Source organism: Corylus avellana, chromosome 6, assembly GCF_965113065.1.
Source record: "Corylus avellana chromosome 6, dhCorAvel1.hap1.2, whole genome shotgun sequence".
Classification (NCBI taxonomy): Eukaryota; Viridiplantae; Streptophyta; class Magnoliopsida; order Fagales; family Betulaceae; genus Corylus; species Corylus avellana.
Window position 1 is genome coordinate 9,903,159 of NC_142495.1, and position 9,065 is coordinate 9,912,223.

General features: G+C 36.9%; 1 pseudogene; it reads right to left on the reverse strand.

The window, feature by feature from the left end:
* Nucleotides 1–1,153: 1,153 nt before the first annotated feature.
* Nucleotides 1,154–4,143, reverse strand: LOC148584844 (uncharacterized; annotated as a pseudogene).
* Between the last annotated feature and the right edge of the window lie 4,922 nt (nt 4,144–9,065).

Consider the following 9,065-nt stretch of genomic DNA (forward strand, 5'->3'; position numbering starts at 1 on the left):
ATCATCAATTTCAAAGGAATAAACGCATAAGCACCCACATAACTGGCAATATTTCAATCGAAAAGGGCAAAAAAAAACTTTAACATCTAATAATCAAAATTGAAAAATCACATAAAAAATATAGGCTAAATCTGAAAATTGCCAACTAAATATGAAAGTCCCTATTACATAGAATCATAATAATTACATCAAACTTCGCCTATCACATGCATGAATCATACAAACAGCCTCCTACACAAACAACCTCCTACCACATTAACCACCTAACTTTCTCAACATTTGGTAATGGACACCTGTCCTCCCTATCCCATTGCCCATTTTTCCCATCACATTTTTTAATATATATATATATAATAACTTTTTTAATTACAGTCTAAACAAAAAATCCAACCAGTTTCTCACTACTCAAATGAATCCTTATTATCTGCATTCATACTCTTATTACAGTCTAAACAAAAATTCCAACCAGTTTCTCACTAATCAAATGAATCCTCATTATCTGCATTCATACTCTTATGACAGTCTAAACAAAAAATCCAACCAGTTTCTCACTACTTAAATGAATCCTCATTATTTGCATTCAAACTCTTATTACAGTCTAAACAAAAAATCCAACCAGCTTCTCACTACTCAAATGAATGGATGGGATATTTTATCGATTCTTCTAAACATAATATATCATTCAATTGACATCATTCTTCAAATTAAATTGAAGTGTATAATCATTTAACAAAAGAAATACTTAGTGTATAAAGTACTCACATTAACACTAGCATCCCTCTGAGATTGTGCGGACTGTGTATGAGGAGGTCCATACAACCTTACGGTATTGACAGTACCTTGAAACTATGTAACATTTCACCATATTAAGTAATTGATTTATATTGTGTCATCCAAAAGTAAAATGCACCACAATAAAATAATAGTATCAAAAGAGTTTGCTCACACTAGCACTGCCCTGAGACTGTGGTGTTTGATGTTGAGAAGGCCCATACAATCTGACTGTGTGGACTGTACCCTGAAACTGACCTCTACCTCCACTCCTAGTCCTTGGTCCACCTCCTTACAGTCCAATAGGCCCTCCCATAGTCCTCTGAACACCTCTTTGCAGTCCAGTAGGCCCTCCCCTAGTCCTTGCTCCACCTCTTTGCAGTCAAGTAGACCCTTCTGAGGTAGGTTCAAACTGACCTTTACCTCTACCCCTACCCCTACCCCTACCCCTAGTACTCCCTCTACCTCTAGAAGATGCATCAGTATCTTGCGAAATCTGCAAATATGATGTAAACTTGGTAAATCAAATGTAATGAATTAATTACAATGAGTAATGACATTTAAACAGTTTATCACTTACTGTTTCAGCATCAATGGTTTGCTGGGGAGTTGGGGTCTGACTATGTAAACTTCGCTCACTATCATCTTGTACCTATGATATTAACATAGCACAATATATATAATGACCAAGAGAAAAGAAAGAAAAAAAAAAACAAAAAACAAAAAAGAGAAAGAAAAACATGTAGTAACTCACCTCATGTTGTCTTGCAATACCGTTTCCTCTCCTGTAATTCACTGCCTCTGTTCTGTTCCGTGGACATGTTCTGCTATTGTGTCTAGTCCCTCTGCATTTGCCGCATCTCATTCTCACTCCACTCTTTCTCATACGGTATTGATTGATCGGCTCTTCTGGACCCCTTGTCCTTACTTTTCTAGGCCTCCCTGGTTGTATTCTACTCATGGGGGAGTCCACTTGGTCGTAGTTAGTCTTCACCCATTGCTCCTCTGCAGGCATTGGATACACAATTTCATCATAGGCTTTTTTATACATCTCAACACTATACCAATCATCTATGTAATCCTCGGGGTTTGCATTAAAAAACCAAATTGCTGACACTGCATGTGCACAAGGGATTCCAGTCATGTCCCACTGTTTATAGCCACAAGTTTTCCTCAACAAATTCACAACATATTGTTTATTATTATGGGTTACTTCGTATAACCCAGCCCCAGCATATGTGCTGTAGCAATGCCCAGGAACCTGTCCAATTTGGCAACAACCCTTGGACATAGCCTACCCGTCATCGTGCGGATGCCATCCCTCTTCGTTTGATACCTCTTCATCAACTTCTTTCTTATGAATTCTAGCATGGATATGATCGGCAGGTCACGTGCATTCAGGATGTAAGCATTGAAGCACTCACAGAGGTTGTTGACAAGTAGATCACACCTCGGGAATGTATTGAACCAAGCCCTGGACCATAAGCTTGGGTCAACATTTGACAAGTAGTTGTATGCATCCTAGCTTATATGCTTTAATTCATCCATTTCCTTATGGAATTTAGCTTCAGTGTATGCTGCAGCTGCAGCCCATAACTTGTTTTTCAAGGCAAGACCACGATGACCTGAGTCTCTGTAATTCGTATACAAATGCCTCACACAGAACCGATGGTCACCCCCAGGAAGCACCACGTCAAACGCTGGTTGTAGCCCCTACAACCACAATGAATAATAAACAACACTTGGTTATCTTTTTTATGAAAACAACGAAAAAGAAAAAGAAATAAACATAATGAACTTATAATATACTTACCTTTTGACGATCAGAAATAAATGTCCATCCTTGTGTAGGGGGGGTGCCAAGGTCTGAGACCAAAGTCTCAAGAAACCATATCCAACTGTCTTCGGTTTCTGCCTCAACAACTGCAAGAGCCACTAGGTACATGTTATTATTGCCATCCCTAGAAATGGCCGACAAAAGCTGTCCTTTATAAGTCCCCTTCAAAAAGCACCCATCCAACCCAATGATAGGCCTACAACCAGCTCGAAAACCTTTCTTCATGGCAGCCAATGAGAAATACAACCTTTGGAAACATGCAGGATGGTCAAGTAAGGTCTATCAACCTTCATCATCACACAACTACCCTGATTCGTTTGTCTAATGGTTTCACAATAATCCTAAAGCTTATTGTATTGCATCTTTACTTTCCCCTGAAGCATTTCCTTTGCAATTCTTCTAGCCCTATACAATTGGCAATTATTAACGTCAACACCCCACTTGTCTTTGACTTCCCCAAGAATCGCCTTCAATGGCATGTTAGGCTGCACTCTAAACTTGTCAATAAGTTTATCAGCAATCCATCCAGATTTCACAGTCGAATTCCTATGCTGCCTTGTACAAGTGTGTTTGTCTTGTATTGATCTAATTTCAAATGACTCTTGATCCTTGCATTTACGACCGTAAACTCGATACCTACAACCTGGATCCCTGCATACAACAATACATTTTGCCAGGTAATTTTTTTAAAACCTAATATCCTTCCCCTTCTTCAGGTTGTTCTCCCTAATTGCTTCTCTAAAGACTTTGATTGAGGGAAACAACTGCCCATTACTCAACTATGGATTCGACATGTCAGTTTGTTGAAACTCTGTTCGCCTAGTAACACATTTGGCAACAGATGAAACCTCATTCTCCTCGTCACTTGTAGGAGGGGATACAAGAATGTCATTTCGGGCCATGGCAGAGTTTGCATCATCATCATCAACATCATCACCATAGCACTGACCCCTTCCACTCGCATTTTTAGCTTCCCCTGCATTTGCATTTTGATTATCATCATCCGCCGCCTCATCACTCTCCTCCTCCTCGTCCCCATCCTCACCCTCATTACCCTCCCCATCACCCTTCTCATCCCCATCCTCACCCTCATTACCCTCAACACCACCCTTCTCAACATTTCCTCCTGCCATGGATGGCCCAGGGAGGTTATTATCTTCATCAAACAAGTCTGGTTCGAATACTTCTTCCCAATAAGGATCATCTCGATCAATCCTACTATTTTCACTATATTCACCATCATCATCATCATCATTATCCTCTTCATATTCATCATCATTAACTGCAGGCTCATCAAATGAAACAAGGTACAACTCAATAACCGGTACCCCTTTATATGCAGCAACCATTTCCAAGACATTATGATCTGATGAAATTAATTTCAAACCACCTTGAAAAGTACAACCTGGTTCTAAGTAATACACAAGATCCCCTAACTTGTATCCATATTTCTTTACTATACCTTCAATCTCAAAAAATGACAACTTGTCCTCCTCATACGTCTCATCATGCACATCTACATCACCCCCCCACATATGTGCACGTAAACCACCTATTAATCTTACCACCGTAATGCACCTCAAACACAAGCTCTCGTATAGTCATCCTAAACAATAAAAGGATTAAAGAAAATTAACAACTCAATAAAATATAAAAAAAAAAAAAAAAAAAAAATTCGAGCTTACGTAAATATCAACTAGTATTAAGTACAATTTAACTTTAACTAATTAATTAAAGTCATTTCACAGGAAAAATAAAAATAATAATTTACATTAAATTGTACAATGCATGTAATCTAGAGTAAGGGAACATCTCGGAAACAAATGTAGACAATATATGGTCATTAATTATGTACACCCAATTATAAAGGCACATGCAGCTTTATATGATCATATGAGTATTTTATATGACATTATTTTATATGGCCATATCACCCATTGCGGATGGAGGTTGCAAATAGTGATGGGGTATAGCGTTACTCGATACTATAAATTAATTATTGTGATTCTATATGTGAGATAAAAAAAATAAATCAAGAATATATTTTTACATTACTAGAGTAAAAATGAATTAAGTGCTACACATACTATTTTCCAAGATAACTTTTTTTATGTTACGAAATGACCACACAATTTTGTAACTTTAATTGATTTTTTTTCAATAAATGAATATGAAAGCTTCCCTTAAAAAAAAAAATTAATAAAAAAAAAAATTATTATCATTCTTGTCAACTTGACATTCTCAAACACTTGCAGCATTCAAGTAGCAACAAAATATCATGAAAGTGAGGCATATTCATAGCATATTCGTATTTCTCTCCTCTCCCATGCATGCATGATGCATATAATTAAGGGGAGATAAAATGAAAAGAAAAACAAAAAAGGAAAAGATAAAGAAGAGAAGAAAATGGTAATATTTGAATATTCAAACACTAACATCATAAGGGAGAAAAACGTATATATTTGGATATCCCTTTTGGAGCTAGTCAAGCATGGCCGGAGGATGCAACTAATTCGTCAACATTTGTGTTTTTTAATGACATTTTCACTTTCTTTCTTTTTAACTTATTTCAACATTGTTTCGAAAGTGTGGTTCCCCTCATTTTTTATAAGAAAAAAATAAAAAAGCATTTTAGGTCCGAATTTTACTGGTAGAACAACAACCATCCGACATCTAACAATTTTTTTCGTGCCAAAATAAATACAACTTCTAAGGTTCTTTGTTAATGTCTACTTTCTACAGGAGTTCATTTAAGATTTTGCAAGCCAAAGATGCGTTTTTAAATAAAATTGTTGAAAGTTCCTCATTTGGGAGTGCATTTTAAATAAAATGGTGGTCTGTAGCATAGAAAAATCAAAATTTGACACCCAAGCTGTAGGTTGAAAGAAGCAGGGTGGGTGCTCTACATTTGAACAATTTGATTTCTTTTTTGTTAATTTTTGGTCACCTTATGATGTATTGCTTGTCATGGTTTCTTCAGATTTTTCTTTCATTTCCTTTACAGCAGACAACAAAGGGGACCACAGATGGCATGCATTACAGCAGGGGGACCACAGAAAAAAGCGAAGGCAGAATGCAAAAAAACAAACCATACAGCCAACCCATCTGACAATAAGCAGACAACAAACCCATAAACCAATAACTTCAAATATTATACCAAAATAAAAATATACAAAACAACGGTCTGCAGCTAAGGAAAAAACTATACAAACAAAAATCTTCTAAACATAGGGACCCATTTCACTTTCGGACACTATAAAGCAAATTTTCCTTCACAATAAATCAGAACATCAATACATCTACACACGACCAAAACCTTTCTCCACAAACCCTAAAAAATAGGAACAACTCAGTTGGGAAATTAGTGGGCTACCTTCAGTGGCCGATCGGCTACGTGGGGGAGACGATCGAAGCAGAAGGGACGGGACTGTACGGCTCGGCTGCGTGTGAAGGAGACTTTCGGAGCAGCGGGACGGGACCGTGCAGCTCGGCTGCGTGTGAAGGAGAAGACGGGACGGCATGGTGCGACTGGGACAGCACGGTGCGGCTGGGCTGCGTGTGAAGGAGAAAAGGGGATGGCGTGCGGCTGGGCTGCGTGAAGGGTCTCGATCGGTGGAGATGGGAATTGGAAGAAAGGGACTTAAAGTATACCCTAAGCAAAACAACGCCGTTTTGCACATTCTTTAAATATATATATATAAGGGCATTGGAGTAACATCACCCCATCCAAACGACGCTGTTTTGTGTTTTTCGTCCAGACTGAAGGTGTTGACTAACGGAGTGGCCAAAATGCAAAAGTTTGGTAGTTTGGGGGGCTACTTTATGACTTTTGGAACATTAGGAGGCTAAATCGCAAACGGCTGGTAGTTTGGGGGGCTTTTTTATATTTTTCCCTTTATATAATTAAAATAAACGAAACTTAAAAATCAAATTTAAACAAAGACAACTCAAATTAATACTATCAAATAAAAGAATAAATACAATAAATTGGGCTTAAATCAAATCAAATACAATTATAAACCAAATTAATTTACAATATATATATATATATATATATATATATATATATATATGTGTGTGTGTGTGTGTGTGTGTGTGTGTGTGTGTGTGTGTGAATATTAATAAATATATACGAGTTGAGCTAAACAAACGAGTATAGCCTTATACGAGCTTGTTCACGAACATTAATCGAGTCAAGCCGAATTTACACGAGTTTGTATAGTTTAATAATTAAGCTTAATTTCAATCACAAACTGTTTGTTTAATAACCAAGTCGATCTCAATTTGAGCTTATTCGAGCCGAGCTTGAGTTTGTTCACGAATAGCCTTGGTCATCTAACAGCTTTATACACAATTACCCAAATCCCCAAAACATAAAACTAAGTTTTAGACATCGAATGAGCCATTTATAAAACCTAACATAGTCAAACAAGATTGTATCAAATTCTACAAAACTTTAGTAAAACATTACTTGGTTTTTATTTTTAGGAATAAAAAGTTGTTCATTCCTTCTTTCCATTGGGGCCAATTACATACCATTTTTTTTTTCTAAAAAAAAAAAAAAAAAATTTATAGAAGGATGTGACTTGTGCGTGTAACTTAGAAAAAAATGGCTATGCAAGTACACCTTAAAGGTCCATTAGTCAATGGGTAATAGGTCTGTGGTAGGCAAACCTTTATTATTGAAAACTATATAAAAGTAAAGTAACACACGCGTTGTGCTAATATAAGATTGTTGCAAAGGATTGAATGGACATTGAAGCTTGGTGGGGTATGTGTGTTATATGTGGCATTGTCTAGATGGTTAGATAAGTACTTGGATGATGATTTTGTACAATGCGATTTAAACAATTTCAATTTCACAACAGCTTTTACTTTTGTCATGAATAACTAGAGCATTTAATTGGAGCATGTAAGCACATAGGGCAACTTTTTTTTAAGGGTGGGCAAGAGAGCTTAAGATATATGCTGTATAGGAAAATTGAGCAAGGTCAGCGGGGGAGTTTGCCCCCTTTCACCTTCTTCTGGCTCCGCCCTTGTCTTCAACAAAAGGTATCCCTTTGTGTACACCTAGTGCTATTCCATCCATGCGCTCTCTGCATTTGTGAAGATTTAAAGAAAGATTTTTGTTCAAGAGCCAAGGAATATAAGTTCTTTAACTTTGGGTTAAAAAGTTTGAAGCTTTTGTTGGTTTATTGTGAATGGAGCGTTAAGGATTGAAGAATGGAAATTGGAGTTGTATGTGTTTGTGTGCGAGTGAGTATATTTGTTGAGTTTTTCTATCGGTTTGAGAAAATTGAGAGAAATGTTTTTGGAAGTTTAAACGTCAAAATGAGCTATTATGAGTAGTAGATGGTGTTTTAATGTTGTTGCTATGTTGTTTTGGTGTTGACGGTTGTGAACGACGTAAAAGTGTGAGAAAAATCATGTTCTTACTCATGGGTGTCACAAAAGACAATGAACACTGTCTTTGATCAATTGAAGCTAGTTTTGATCAATCAAAGTCAAAACAAAAAGATTCAATCATAAGCACGATTGAAATGTATTCATGTTTCACCTCATTTCTATCACCTTCTACAAAATATGTGGAAAAATCTGGTCCATAAGATATTTCTTTTATGAGAGCCCCTACTATCCAGAATTGTTGTAAACTGTAAACCCATTCTTTTACAACATGGAATAAGAGCTTCACACGTCAACTTATAACACCAAATAAAATAAACATGAAAACACAAGATAATAACACCACATAGTGATTTATTTTTTCTATGACCTTTCCTCTCACCGCAATGAAACCCATTTTCACTCTCTATTTCTCAACGATTTGTTTGGATGCCGAGAAAATTCTTGGGAGTGTGTAAGAGAAAATTTTGAAGATTTGGATTCTAGCCTTTCCTCTTTGACCAACCCAACGTCCCCGCCTATCTTATTAGCCTCCATCACTACGACCGTCCCCTCCTGTCCTCTTAAGCCCATTGACCCAACTCATATTTTGCATATGAATTGAGGATCAAAAGGCCAAACAAAGCAAACAAACTAGGAAGAATAACTAAGAAAAGGGGTATTGAGAATATTTACGATAAATCACGCTTGAGCTCTTGTTTATAGCCAAGCTCATGGAAACGGGCATGCCCTGAATCCACCAAGATGGCACCGTTTTCACCACCGGAAAACCATCTTCTTAGAGCAGAGACAAAGGTATAGAATTTCTATAGAAAGAAAGAGAAGAAAAAGATTGTGTTTCGATATTTCAACCAAATAGCCAATCCCTTTCTCTCCCTTATTAGTTTCTCTCTCTCTCTGAATCTGATGGGCCTTATTTCTTATGTACTGATAATAGCGATTTCAAAGAAGCAGTCTCATCTGTGTGTACACTAATAATAGCCATGGATTTTCTTGGTAATCAAACGAGTGACAAAAAGAGAGTGAAAATGGTTTACTTGCAGTGGGAGGAAAG